Raw genomic sequence first — 13,867 nt, forward strand, 5'->3', positions numbered from 1 at the left:
AATGGGCACTAGGGAAAAATACTGTATTTAGTGACTTAAGAGGCAAATATTTAGTGAAACACATGGCTTTATTACCATTTTTTAAAACCTGTTTTCATTACACTGTATTTCTGCCAACCTACCTTCCCCCAATTCTCTCAAAGCAGTTCTCCTAACAATCTCAAGAGGTTACAGATTAATAACAACAAGTAAATGAGCAGAAACCACTCTCCTCTCAATGATCTGTGGATCATGTGTCCCGCATGAGGGCAGTCAATAGAGGAGACTCTCAGAAAATCAGGAGGAGGCATCAAAAGCTTGAAGCAACAGAAAGTGGAAACATTTTCTGATATCTGATTCATCTGGATGTGGAAATTCTCTACCAGACTTCAACTTGTAACCATGAATAGAAAATAACCCAGAATCAGATTTTTAAGACTGGAAGGAACCTTATCTGGTCCAACTCTCTAACTTTATAAAGAAACCAAGGCTCAGGGAGAAAGTGTGACTAAACTCAGATTGCAGATTGTCTTTGACAGATGCAGAAGTTGAAACCAAGCCACCTGCCTCCCAATGCAGGGCCCATTGTCTCCTTAGAGCAGCCAGGAGCACATCACATGCCTAAGAGCAGTCCTTGAGGCAATGGCTACTGGCACTCACATGCCCCCATGGGTACACTGCCTTTCCAGTTACTTTCATTGCTTCCTCCTAGCAAGCCTCTGCCTTGCTTAGGGCAACTCAAGACAGCTCCCAGGAGCTCTAAGACTCCCTGTGTAACTGAACAACAACTCCCTCAAGTGGGAAGCCTACTTTCATTCTATAAAATGGGACTATCTTCTGTCCTCTTCTGTTCAGGATTGTGATGAAGATCAATGAGATACTAGCCACCAAGGAAACCACATTCTTTGAAGAAAACTTGAGTCCTAATAGAGCATTTATATCATGATTAAGTCCTGCTAATACCAAGAGTTGGATTCCAGAATTTTATAAAGACTGATGTTTTTCTTGCCTCTATGTTTAAACATTTTAAAAATATTAAGAGCAGGGGGGCACCCAAGATGGCCGAATAGGAACAGCTCCAGCCTCCAGCTCCCAGCGTTAGCAAAACAGAAGATGGGTGATTTCTGCATTTCCAACTGAGGTACTGGGTTCATCTCACTGGGGCATGTCGGATAGTCCATGCTGGTCCACGGGTACAGCCCAACAAGCGAGAACTGAAGCAGAGTGAGGCACTGCCTCACCTGGGAAGCACAAGGGGGAAGGGAATTCCTTTTCCTAGCCAAGGGAAATTGAGACACACAACACCTGGAAAACCGGGTAACTCCACCCTAATACTGCGCTTTACCAAGGGTCTTAGCAAACGGCACACCAGGAGATTATATCCCACACCTGGCCCGGAGGGTCCAACGCCCACGGAGCCTCCCTCATTGCTAGCACAGCAGTCAGAGATCTAACTGCAAGACGACAGTGATGCTGGGGGAGAGGCGCCCGCCATTGCTGAGGCTTAAGTAGGTAAACAAAGCCTCCGGGAATCTCGAATTGGGTGGAGTCCACCACAGCTCAAGGAAGCCACCCTACCTCTGCAGACTCCACCTCTGGGGACAGGCATAGCTATACAAAAAACAGCAGAAGCCTCTGCAGATATAAATGTCCCTGTCTGACAGCTTTGAAGAGAGCAGTGGTTCTCCCAGCACAGAGGTTGAGATCTGAGAACGGACAGACTGCCTGCTCAGCTCAAGTGGGTCCCTGACTCCTGAGTAGCCTAACTGGGAGACATCCCCCACTAGGTGCAGACCGACACCTCACACCTCATACGGCTGGGTACACCCCTGAGACGAAGCTTCCAGAGCAAGAATCAGATAGCAACACTCGCTGTTCAGCAATATTCTATCTTCTGCAGCCTCTGCTGCTGACACCCAGGCAAACAGGGTCTGGAGTGGACCTCAAGCAAACTCCAACAGACCTGCAGATGAGGGTCCTGACTGTTAGAAGAAAAACTAACAAACAGAAAGGACACCCATACCAAAACCCCATCGGTACGTCACAATCATCAAAGATCAAAGGCAGATAAAACCACAAAGATGGGGAAAAAGCAGTGCAGAAAAGCTAGAAATTCAAAATCAGAGCACATCTCCCCCTCCGAAGGAATGGAGCTCATCGCAGCAACGGAACAAAGCTGGATGGAGAATGACTTTGACAAGCTGAGAGAAGAAGGATTCAGTCAATCAAACTTCTCAGAGCTAAAGGAGGAACTACATAACCAGCGCAAAGAAACTAAAAACCTTGAACAAAGAATGGATGAATGGATAACTAGAATAATCAATGCAGAGAAGACCTTAAAAGAACCGATAGAGATGAAAACCATGACACGAGAACTACGTGACAAATGCACAAGCTTCAGTAACCGACTCGATCAACTGGAAGAAAGAGTATCAGTGATTGAAGATCAAATGAATGAAATGAAGCTAGAAAAGAAGTGTAGAGAAAAAAGAGTAAAAAGAAATGAATAAAGCCTCCAAGAAATATGGGATTATGTGAAAAGACCAAATCTACGTCTGATTGGTGTGCCTGAAAGTGACGGGGAAAATGGAACCAAGTTGGAAAACACTCTACAGTATATCATCCAGGAGAGCTTCCCCAACCTAGTAAGGCAGGCCAACATCCAAATTCAGGAAATACAGAGAACGCCACAAAGACACTCCTCGAGAAAAGCAACACCAAGACACATAATCGTCAGATTCACCAAGGTTGAAATGAAGAAAAAAATGTTAAGGGCAGCCAGAGAGAAAGGTCAGGTTACCCACAAAAGGAAGCCCATCAGACTAACAGCAGATCTCTCGGCAGAAACTCTATAAGCCAGAGAGACTGGGGGCCAAAATTCAACATTCTTAAAGAGAAGAATTTTAGGCCGTGTGCGGTGGCTCAAGCCTGTAATCCCAGCACTTTGGGAGGCCGAGACGGGTGGATCACGAGGTCAGGAGATCGAGACCATCCTGGCTAACACGATGAAACCCCATCTCTACTAAAAAATACAAAAAACTAGCCGGGCGAGGTGGCGGGCACCTGTAGTCCCAGCTACTCGGGAGGCTGAGGCAGGAGAATGGCGTGAACCCAGGAGGCGGAGCTTGCAGTGAGCTGAGATCCGGCCACTGCACTCCATCCTGGGCAACAGAGCGAGACTCCGTCTCAAAAAAAAAAAAAAAAAAAAAAAAGAAGAAGAATTTTAAACCCAGAATTTCATATCCAGCCAAACTAAGTTTCATAAGTGAAGGAGAAATAAAATCCTTTACATACAAGCAAATGCTTAGAGATTTTGTCACCACCAGGCCTGCCCTACAAGAGATCCTGAAGGAAGCACTAAAAGTGGAAAGGAACAACAGGTACCAGCCATTGCAAAAACATGCCAAAATGTAAAGTCCATCGATGCTAGGAAGAAACTGCATTAACTAACCAGCAAAATAACCAGCTAATATCATAATGACAGGATCAAGTTCACACATAACAATATTAACCTTAAATGAAAATGGACTAAATGCTCCAATTAAAACATACAGACTGGCAAATTGGAGAAAGAGTCAAGACCCATCAGTTTGCTGTATTCAGGAGACCCATCTCACACGCAGAGACACACACAGGCTCAAAATAAAGGGATGGAGGAAGATCTACCAAGCAAATGGAAAACAAAAAAAAAGCGGGGTTGCAATCCTAGTCTCTGATAAAACAGACTTTAAACCATCAAAGATCAAAAGACACAAAGAAGGCAATTACATAATGGTAAAGGCATCAATACATCAGGAAGAGCTAACTATCCTAAATGTATATGCACCCAATACAGGAGCATCCAGATTCATAAAGCAAGTCCTTAGAGACTTACAAAGAGACTTAGACTCCCACACAATAATAATGGGACACTTCAACACCCCACTGTCAACATTAGACAGATCAACGAGACAGAAAGTTAACAAGGATATCCAGGAATTGAACTCAACTCAGCACCAAGCAGACCTAATAGATATATACAGAACTTTCCACCCCAAATCAACAGAATATACATTCTTCTCAGCACCACACTGCACTTATTCCAAAATTGACCACATAATTGGAAGTAAAGCACCCCTCAGCAAATGTCCAAGAACAGAAATTATAACAAACTGTCTCTCAGACCACAGTGCAATCAAACTAGAACTCAGGACTGAGAAACTCAATCAAAACCGCTCAACTACATGGAAACTAAACAACCTGCTCCTGAATGACTACTGAATACATAACTAAATGAAGGCAGAAATAAAGATGGTCTTTGAAACCAATTAGAACAAAGATACAACATACCAGAATCTCTGGGACACATTTAAAGCAGTGTATAGAGGGAAATTTATAGCACTAAATGCCCACAAGAGAAAGTAGGAAAGATCTAAAATTGACACCCTAACATCACAATTAAAAAAACTAAAGAAGCAAGAGCAAACACATTCAAAAGCTAGCAGAAGGCAAGAAATAACTAAGATCAGAGCACAACTGAGGAGATAGAGACACAAAAAACTCTCCAAAAAATCAATGAATCCAGGAGCTGGTTTTTTTGAAAAGATCAACAAAATTGATAGACCGCTAACAAGACTAATAAAGAAGAAAAGAGAGAAGAATCAAATAGACACAATAAAAAATGATAAAGGGGATATCACCACCGACCCCACAGAAATGCAAACTACCATCAGAGAATACTATAAACACCTCTACGCAAATAAACTAGAAAATCTAGAAGAAATGGATAATTTCATGGACACTTACACTCTTCCAAGACTAAACCAGGAAGAAGTTGAATCCCTGAATAGACCAATAGCAGGTTCTGAAATTGAGGCAATAATTAATAGCCTATCAACCAAAAAAAGTTCAGGACCACATGGATTCACAGCCGAATTCTACCAGACGTACAAGGAGGAGCTGGTACCATCCCTTCTGAAACTATTCCAGTCAACAGAAAAAGAGGGAATCCTCCCTAACTCATTTTATGAGGCCAACATCACCCTGATACCAAAGCCTCGCAGAGACACAACAAAAAAGGAGAATTTTAGACCAATATCCCTGATGAACATCGATGCAAAAATCCTCAATAAAATACTGGCAAACCGAATCCAGCAGCACATCAAAAAGCTTATCCACCATGATCAAGTGGGCTTCATCCCTGGGATGCAAAGCTGGTTCAACATATGCAAACCAATAAACGTAATCCAGCATTTAAACAGAACCAAAGACAAAAACCACATGATTATCTCAATAGATGCACAAAAGGCCTTTGACAAAATTCAACAGCCCTTCATGCTAAAAATTCTCAATAAATTCGGTATTGATGGCATGTATCTCAAAATAATAAGAGCTATTTATGACAAACTCACAGCCAATATCATACTGAATGGGCAAAAACTGGAAGCATTCCCTTTGAAAACTGGCACAAGACAGGAATGCCCTCTCTCACCACTCCTATTCAACATAGTGTTGGAAGTTCTGGCCAGGGCAATCAGGCAAGAGGAAGAAATAAAGGGTATTCAGTTAAGAAAACAAGAAGTCAAATTGTCCCTCTTTGCAGATGACATGATTGTATATTTAGAAAACCCCATTGTCTCAGCCCAAAATCTCCTTAAGCTGATAAGCAACTTCAGCAAAGTCTCAGGATACAAAATCAATGTGCAAAAATCACAAGCATTCTTATACACCAGTAACAGACAAACAGAGAGCCAAATCATGAATGAAATCCCATTCACAATAGCTTCAAAGAGAATAAAATACCTAGGAATCCAGCTTACAAGGGATGTAAAGGACCTCTTCAAGGAGAACTACAAACCACTGCTCAGTGAAATAAAAGAGGACACAAACAAATGGAAGAACATACCATGCTCATGGATAGGAAGAATCAATATTGTGAAAATGGCCATACTGCCCAAGGTAATTTATAGATTCAATGCCATCCCCATTAAGCTATCAATGGCTTTCTTCACAGAATTGGAAAAAACTGCTTTAAAGTTCATATGGAACCAAAAAAGACCCCACATTGCCAAGACAATCCTAAGCCAAAAGAACAAAGCTGGAGGCATCACACTACCTGACTTCAAACTATACTACAAGGCTACAGTAACCAAAACAGCATGGTACTGGTACCAAAACAGAAATATAGACCAATGGAACAGAACAGAGGCCTCAGAAATAATACCACACATCTACAGCCATCTGATCTTTGACAAACCTGAGAGAAACAAGAAATGGGGAAAGGATTCCCTATTTAATAAATGGTGCTGGGAAAATTGGCTAGCCATAAGTAGAAAGCTGAACCTGCATCCTTTCCTTACTCCCTATAGGAAAATTAACTCAAGATGAACTAGAGACTTAAATGCTAGACCTAAAACCATAAAAATCCTAGAAGAAAACCTAGGTAATACCATTCAGGACATAGGCATGGGCAAGGATTTCATGTCTAAAACACCAAAAGCAACAGCAACAAAAGTCAAAATTGACAAATGGGATCTAATTAAACTAAAGAGCTTCTGCACAGCAAAAGAAACTACCATCAGAGTGAACAGGCAACCTACAGAATGGGAGAACATTTTTGCAATCTACTCATCTGACAAAGGGCTAATATCCAGAACCTATAAAGAACTCAAACAAATTTACAAGAAAAAAACAAACAACCCCATCAAAAAGTGGGCAAAGGATATGAACAGACACTTCTCAAAAGAAGACATTCATACAGCCAACAGACACATGAAAAAATGCTCATCATCACTGGCCATCAGAGAAATGCAAATCAAAACCACAATGAGATACTATCTCACATCAGTTAGAATGGCAATCATTAAAAACTCAGGAAACAACAGGTGCTGGAGAGGATGTGGAGAAATAGGAACACTTTTACACTGTTGGTGGGACTGTAAACTGGTTCAACCATTGTGGAAAACAGTGTGGCAATTCCTCAAGGATCTAGAACTGGAAATACCATTTGACCCAGCCACCCCATTACTGGGTATATACCCAAAGGTTTATAAATCATACTGCTATAAAGACACATGCACACATATGTTTATGGCAGCACTATTCACAATAGCAAAGACCCAAGTGTCCATCAGTGACAGACTGGATTAAGAAAATGTGGCACATATACACCATGGAATACTATGCAGCCATAAAAAAGGATGAGTTTGTGTCCTTTGTAGGGACATGGATGCAGCTGGAAACCATCATTCTCAGCAAACTATTGCAAGATGAGAAAACCAAATACCGCATGTTCTCACTCATAGGTGGGAATTGGACAATGAGATCACTTGGACACAGGAAGGGGAACATCACACACTGGGGCCTATTGTGGGGATGGGGGAAGGGGGAGGAATAGCATTAGGAGATATACCTAATGTAAATGACGAGTTAATGGGGGCAACACACCAACATGGCACATGTATACATATGTAACAAACCTGCATATTGTGCACATGTACCCTAGAACTTAAAGTATAATAAAAAATTAAAAAATTAAAAAAAAATTAATAGCATACACACATGCATGCAATCCAAGTAACAAACAATAGCATCTGACACTTGATCCTTAGAGTGACTCTGGTAAGTGAGGATAGAATTTGTTCATTATCATCAATTTACAGAAGAGGAAACCAGCTCAGAGAAGCCATCTGTCTTGCCCAAGGTCACACAGGTAACAAAATGTAATGCTGGGGCAATGACTTTCTCTAGGTCCCTTTTGAATTTTCTGCAAACTAGTTTGTGAATTTTCTGCTCAAATTTGGCACATCAGCAACACTAAAGAGCTACCTTCTGTTATATTTGAGATGTTCAGCAAGGAGTACAGTTCGACCCTGCATTTTCAACAGCAGCCCCACGGCCCAGCACTCATCTCTCCCAGAAGATAAATACAGGGAAATTATGAGGGGTGAACTTCGGGGCTCACAAACAAAATTAACCTTCATGATGCTTTTAATTTTAATAATTTATTCTCTACATTCTTTCAAAAACAATCTGAGACAGCTCTTAGCTCTGACAATAATTGAGTCAAAAGGGTTGTATTTACTTGTGTGTTTTTAAAATTTATTAATATAGATGCAAAGAAAAAGATTTGGAAGGATATATCCCAAGTTTCGCTTTAATTATTTCTGAATATAGATTTATTGATATCATTATTATAATTATTAGAGATAGAGTCTTGCTCTGTCACCCAGGCTGTAGTGCAGTCGCATGATCTCAGTTCACCACAACCTCCGCCTCCCGAGTTCATGAGATTCTCCTGCCTCAGCCTCCTGAGTATCTCACTGAGCTGGGACCACAGGCACACGCCACCACGCCCAGCTAAGTTTTGTATTTTTAGTAGAGATTGGGTTTCACCATATTGGCCAGGCTGGTCTCGAACTGCTGACCTCGTGAACCACTTCCCTCAGCCTCCCAAAGTGCTGGGATTACAGACATTAGCCACTGCACCTGGCCTGGTATTATTATTAATGTTAATCTGGATCTTATTTTTTCTCCTGCAATGAATATGTTTAGTTTTGGTAACCAGAAAAACAATAAAGGATATTTTTATTTTAAAAACATTCTTCATTCTGAAAAGTGGGAAAAAGTGGATGTCTCCCCAGGGACTAGAGAAGCTCTATTACTGTGAACCAGAGAGTGGAAAATTCAAACAGTAGTCTAAGCCCTCTAGAACCTTGGTCCTACTTCACCATGTGGGTACTTGAAGCCCCTAAGAATATACAACAATCTGCCAGGACACCAGTTTTATTCAGATATTTTAAAGAAAAAACTTTACATTTTTAAATCAAAGTCAATACATTATGAAATCAAATGAAAAAATTGCATAAGTGCATGAGCACGCGTTGGTCTTCTCTTCCATTGCAGGATCTTCTATGGAAAAGTTTGGTAAGCCCTAAGACAAACATTATAATCTTATACCCCCCAACTTTTGAGAAAGAGACAACCTCATTAATACCAAGTAAGTTCTCCTCTTAATTTAAAAAAAAAAAAAAAAGCCACATTTTTCTTCATCTACTGTATGTTTAAAAATTCTTTGTAGAACAGGTGACAAGCAAACATATTACCAGGGAGCTCTGGAAGCCTACAAGGGCACAGTTCACCCTACCTCCCCAAAGAGGAGAAACACCTAGACTAGCATCTGGGTTTTGAAGATGGTGGAACCTGGGCTTCCCCTAGGCTGCCTCACATTTCTACAAGGCAGCAGACCACTCTGCACAAGGTGCTAATTCATTCATTCCACAAGTGTTTATTGAGCAAAACCTGAAAAAGTCCTCTTAGGGGACAGTGGAATCATTCACCAACCAACGGTTAGGGCTAACGGGTCAGATGTGGACAATCAATCTTTCATTAGACCCCAAACCACCTCTAGGATAAAGCAAACAGGGCCCTGCCCCACCCACGCACTAGCAGCTGGGCAGGATTAGGGTAGGCCTTCTAGAACAGGACTGCTGCTGAGAGGCTAAGGCAGTCACGGATTACCTCCAGAATAACGGAAACTCCTGCACCATACATGACATAATAGCTCTAAGATGTTTTGCATAGTGCCTGACACCTGGTGAGAACTCAATAATGTTAGACATTTTTGCTGTCCTTATTCCAGCTTGCTTTTACCTAAGGAGCACAAAGTAAGTGTAAAATACACAGGTTTTAGAATCAGAGATTGGATTTGAATCCCAGCTATGCTACTTCCTAGCTAAGTGACTCAAGGAAGCAATCTTTCTGAGACTGTTTCTCACCTATAAAATAGAGTATAGTATATCACCCCTCATGTAACTTTGTGAGAATTAAGGATATATCACATACAAAGAAGTGTCTGAGCCATGGTAAGTGCCCAGTAAACAACAGTCAACATTGCCCTACTGCCGTCCCTACACCTTCTCTTCTTCCTAGCTGCTCTTGATGGGTTCTGCAATCTGACTTCACCTGGATACCACACTAAGGGTGAGAAGAGGCAGAACTGCAGGGGTGGAGGAAAGTGAGGGGAGGGAAATGCTGGAGACCTTCTATAGAAATCCAGCCAAGTCTTCAGCTCCTTTCAATCATCCTACCCTATCTGGCTGCTCCATCCAGCAGACAGCAGGGGTCACCATCCTGGCGGGGAATGGCTGCCAACAGGGGGACGGGAAGCTGGGTGGCAGTTTGCATCCACCCCGCCTTCCAGGGTCTGTCTGTCTGAAGCCCCACCGGGCTTCATCTGCACATCCCTGCAGGGCTGTGTGGCTCAGCGGGCTGACAGTGTGACTCACAGCCTGTTCTTATCTAGGCTTCTATCTCAACCCTGAGCCCAAAGCCCTGGAGGCTGCTGGTCACAAACCAGCACTAACTGAAAAGAAGAACTTTTCATTAAGACAGGAAATGGAGCCCCTCAAGGTCAGAAGGGATTTATAAAGAGAGGAGGAAGGAAAAGGAAGAGGCGGCAGGGTGGGTGCAGAGAGAGACCCACTTCCTATATGCTGGTAGAGCCCTGTGTCTTAGAAGCTAAAAACAGTCGTTTTTCCACTTTGAAGGATGATAAAGCCCACTCGTGTAGTTTATAGCTCGCCGTGGGACGAGGTGTGGGTATGGAAGAGAATTTCAAAATGAGTCCTATTTTCAAAGGAGAAATCATCATCCCCTGGCCGGCCCCTCCCAACACCCCACCTGTAAACAGGTCCTGACGCTCCTACCTTTCTGCAACTGAGCAATCTGAGGGGCAGTTACTCTGCAGCCAGGTCTCTCCAGCACCCAGCCCCAAGCCCAGGTCAGTCCCTGAAAGCCCCAGAAAACGCGACAGCTCCGCAGAACCCTCGCCTACCCCGGCATCCCAGCTTCCTGGCCGCCTGGGCAGCGGAGGTGGCTCTGGAGTAGGTGGGAAACTGAGGAAAGGAGCTTTCCCGGTGCCAAAACGCAGTTCCCATTTTAGAACTGGGAAGACTAAGGAACATCATTCTACACCACCTCCCTCACTTAACAGAGGAGGAAGCAGAGACCAAGAGAGGGAAACAAAGTTGCCCGAGGTAACACAGCGAGTGGGCAAAGTAGTGACTGGAACCCGAGTGCGCACCTCGGAGTCCCTGCCGGGCAGGGAGCGCGCCTCGCCGTCTCTCTCGTCTTCTGGCCACCGGCCCTCTGCCTGGCGGTGCAAACTGCGCAACCCCCGGCGCGGCGCGTTACCTTCCCCCGGGCTGGGCGCTGCAAGCCTTCACTCTCCCGACGGGCGCTGGCGGCTTTGCCCGGCTCGCACGCGCGCGGCGCGGCCCGGGTGTAGCCCGTCCCTGTCAACGCAGAGCGGCGTGCGCGAGTCCCCCCGCCCCGCGGGCGGCTAGCAGCGCGCCGGGGGTGGTCCCGGATGCTCGGGCCAATGGCGCTTCGCCTGCTCCCTGCCCCGGCCCTCCCCTGCCTCCTCGCCGGCACCCAGCGTCCGCCAGCGCCAGCCCTCTCCCCTTCCGAAGCTCTCTTCGCCCTCCGCCCCCGCCTGCTGCTTCTGTCCCGTTCCTAGCCTCCTTCTCAAGTGTACCTTGCCCCGAAACAACTTGTTTTCTGTGCAAATAAAGCAGCACTGTCGTTATTGTTATTATTATTTTTATCACGGCGCGTTAGGGGGCCTTGGAGCCCGAGAGCGTGTAGCACTAGGAGCCCCGGCACTCAGAGAGGGGACAGCCACCGCGCAGGGAAAGGGGCGCGGAGGGTATGGAGCCGGGTCATTGGGTAAGTTGCTTTAACCTTCGGGATGTCAATTTCCTCACGTGTGAAATAGAAGGGGGAAAAAACAATAAAGGCTTACGAGTTGTTGAGAGGACTCAATGAAGTGATGCTTTAAAATACAATAATACCTACAGAAAGGTGAGGGTGTCATGTACTGCCTGAGCTACCTACTAGGGTATGCACAGAGGACTGGTAAGCTCCTAGAAGACGCTGTCTGGCAGGGAGGCAGACAATACAATACAGTAAATACAATATTGTGGTCCTGTAATCCCAGCATTTTGGGAGGCCGAGGCAGGTGGATAACCTGAGGTCAGGAGTTCGGGACCAGCCCGGCCAACATAGCAAAACTCTGTTCTAATTAGAAAAAAAGAAAAAAGAAAAATTAGCCGGGTGTGGTGGTGAGCGCCCGCAGTCCCAGCTACTTAGGAAGCTGAGGCAGGAGACTCGCTTGAACCCAAAAGGCGGAGGCTGCAGTGAGCCAAGATCGCACCACTGCACTCCAGCCTGGGTGACAGAGCAAGACTCCATCCCAAAAAATAAATAAATAAATAAAATAATTTAGAAATTGTATCACGGCCCATTTTACAAGTTACCCATGATGGGGCCAGCCCAGGCAAACCTCAGCAGGTGAACCTTAGAGCCTTTTTCCTTATCATCTCCTGGACTAGTGTTGTCCATTCAACTGAGGGTGGCCCAGGTCTGCCTTCGGTTCTTCCAAAGGTCTTCCTTCTCCCAAACTTACAAATACCCTCAAGGACCTCATGTAGTGCCCAGTGCAGGCTGCTAGCCTGGACCAAGAGTCCTGGCACTGTGCAGAGATGTATATTCTGGCTTTCATTCAGCCTTTGAGAACCTGGTATGTCCCTGTGCTGGGTGAGCACTCCACATGCAAAAGAGGAATAAGCCACTGGTCTTGCCTTTGAAGAGACAAATTTGTAAATAATTTCATTTTAGGGTAAGTGTTATAATAGGTTTACAAAGTGTTGCAGAGTCACTACGCTGAAGGAGGCGGACAATAAAAACTTAAAAACAAAACAAATGTGACCAAGGTAGGTCTTGAAGGAGGGCTACAAATTAGGTCAGATTGAAGGCGTGACAGAACACTGGGTGCAGAGAGGCAGGTGGAGCCATGGAGATGCCTGTTATATGTCATGGCTATTGCACAGGATTTGGGACAATGAGGCAGAGATGAAGCTAAGGAGGTAGGTGGGCAGATGTTGGAGGAGTGGCTGTACCTGCCTTGCCTAGGGAAGCAGGCTGTGTCCTGTTGGTGATGGCTGCTAGCAAATGATTTTAGGCAGGGGAGTAGCGTGACCTCAGATGCTTTTGGTACTTCACTTTTAATGTTGATTGCACCTGTCTTGGTTATACCCTTCCTGCCCCTCTCTAGCTCTGGAGGGCAGACTCTGGGTCTTGCTCACCTCTGGGTGCCTTGCATCACCTAGCATAGGGCTTTGAAGGAACTAAATAGATGCTGTTCCCAGTATCACTCCTCCCCTGGAAACAAATAGCAATGCCTAAATGCTAGAGAGGGTCACAGGATACTCACTTCAGGTTGTGGGGCAGGCAAGTGGGGAGAAATTTTAAGGCAGGGTCTTGTTATGGCTCCCAATTCATCTAAATCTTGTATGACTCAGAGACTAAACCTTAGAGCTCTTGGCCAAGGTCCAAATGCTGTTAGAAATGTCCATTTCTAATAGGACCTTAGACCAATTACTCAACCTCCCTGTGCTTCAGTTTGCTCGTTTGTTAGAGAGAAAATAATTGCACTGCTCTCTCAGGCCTACTGTGAAGATTAAAAGAAGATGCACATGTTTAGCACAATGCCTTGCACATATAGAGTGCTGAATAAGCCTTGGTTAACATGATCATATCAAGTCAGCAGTGGCCTGTTCCACTTATCCCATAGGAACCCTTCAAAATGGTTTGCATATAAGTGACACTTAAACTTCACAGAATTCCAGGTTGACACTGAAAGGGAAGACAAGGGCCGGGCGCGGTGGCTCAAGCCTGTAATCCCAGCACTTTGGGAGGCCGAGACCGGCGGATCACGAGGTCAGGATATCGAGACCGCCTTGGCTAACACGGTGAAACCCCGTCTCTACTAAAAAATACAAAAAACTAGCCAGGCGAGGTGGCAGGCGCCTGTAGTCCCAGCTACTCGGGAGGCTGAGGCAGGAGAATG

The 13,867-nt window shown here is 44.7% G+C and overlaps 1 protein-coding gene across 14 annotated transcripts in view; it reads right to left on the bottom strand.

The window, feature by feature from the left end:
• SYTL2 (synaptotagmin like 2) overlaps positions 1-11,318 on the bottom strand; it is a 125,025-nt gene extending 113,707 nt beyond the window's left edge. For 3 of the 14 annotated variants that reach the window (XM_008020405.3, XM_008020399.3, XM_008020398.3), the window contains exon 1: positions 11,042-11,273. The gene's annotated coding sequence lies outside the window, so the exon portion shown is untranslated. Of the gene's footprint in view, positions 1-11,041 lie in introns of all 14 variants that reach the window. The other 11 variants (XM_073020057.1, XM_008020415.3, XM_073020052.1 and 8 more) reach the window with 7 other exon arrangements.
• Positions 11,319-13,867: the final 2,549 nt, after the last annotated feature.

This window comes from Chlorocebus sabaeus, chromosome 1 (genome assembly GCF_047675955.1).
Source record: "Chlorocebus sabaeus isolate Y175 chromosome 1, mChlSab1.0.hap1, whole genome shotgun sequence".
NCBI classification, from domain to species: domain Eukaryota; kingdom Metazoa; phylum Chordata; class Mammalia; order Primates; family Cercopithecidae; genus Chlorocebus; species Chlorocebus sabaeus.